Source organism: Triticum dicoccoides, unplaced genomic scaffold, assembly GCF_002162155.2.
Source record: "Triticum dicoccoides isolate Atlit2015 ecotype Zavitan unplaced genomic scaffold, WEW_v2.0 scaffold39644, whole genome shotgun sequence".
NCBI classification, from domain to species: domain Eukaryota; kingdom Viridiplantae; phylum Streptophyta; class Magnoliopsida; order Poales; family Poaceae; genus Triticum; species Triticum dicoccoides.
The window spans coordinates 1-1,078 of NW_021269112.1; the positions used below are offsets into that span (position 1 = coordinate 1).

Genomic DNA, 1,078 nt, shown 5'->3' on the forward strand with positions numbered 1-1,078 from the left:
GAAACATGTCGGATGCGATCATACCAGCACTAAAGCACCGGATCCCATCAGAACTCCGAAGTTAAGCGTGCTTGGGCGAGAGTAGTACTAGGATGGGTGACCTCCTGGGAAGTCCTCGTGTTGCATTCCTTTTATAATTATTTTTTGCGCCTTGTGACAAACATATCGCACGTGCGCGATATATATTAATCCCGTTATATTATTTTTGACGTTTGCGATATGTTTAAGCTCGATGCTCATTGCTCGCGCGTCTTGGGGCGGCTTTGTGGCGCGAAGAGCGCTTTCTGAAAGGGGTGGAAAAAACTCGTGTTGCTGCGGTATGGAGGGAGGGGTGGAAACCGTGGAAAACTCGTCTCCGTGATTGAGCGGGAGAGTAAGTAGTATAGGACATTATCCATTGTTAGGGAACGGTTGTAATGGTAGTGAGAATGTAGAATCGTCTTTGGAGCGGACCTGGGATTGACAAGCATAAGGGACGAAGACGGGGAAACATGTCGGATGCGATCATACCAGCACTAAAGCACCGGATCCCATCAAAACTCCGAAGTTAAGCGTGCTTGGGCGAGAGTAGTACTAGGATGGGTGACCTCCTGGGAAGTCCTCGTGTTGCATTCCTTTTATAATTATTTTTTGCGCCTTGTGACAAACATATCGCACGTGCGCGATATATATTAATCCCGTTATATTATTTTTGGCGTTTGCGATATGTTTAAGCTCGATGCTCATTGCTCGCGCGTCTTGGGGCGGCTTTGTGGCGCGAAGAGCGCTTTCTGAAAGGGGTGGAAAAAACTCGTGTTGCTGCGGTATGGAGGGAGGAGTGGAAACCGTGGAAAACTCGTCTCCGTGATTGAGCGGGAGAGTAAGTAGTATAGGACATTATCCATTGTTAGGGAACGGTTGTAATGGTAGTGAGAATGTAGAATCGTCTTTGGAGCGGACCTGGGAGTGGCAAGCATAAGGGACGAAGACGGGGAAACATGTCGGATGCGATCATACCAGCACTAAAGCACCGGATCCCATCAGAACTCCGAAGTTAAGCGTGCTTGGGCGAGAGTAGTACTAGGATGGGTGACCTCCT

General features: G+C 48.6%; 2 non-coding genes and 1 pseudogene across 2 annotated transcripts; all 3 read left to right on the forward strand.

Moving 5' to 3' along the window:
• The first annotated feature begins 10 nt into the window (after window positions 1–10).
• LOC119346101 lies at window positions 11–129 on the forward strand. Its single transcript, XR_005167362.1, has one exon. It is a non-coding gene; the product is annotated as a 5S ribosomal RNA (ribosomal RNA).
• Window positions 130–496: 367 nt separating this feature from the next.
• On the forward strand, window positions 497–615 carry LOC119346102. Its single transcript, XR_005167363.1, has one exon. It is a non-coding gene; the product is annotated as a 5S ribosomal RNA (ribosomal RNA).
• A 367-nt stretch (window positions 616–982) lies between these two features.
• Window positions 983–1,078, forward strand: LOC119346103 (annotated as a pseudogene; the record flags this gene model as incomplete).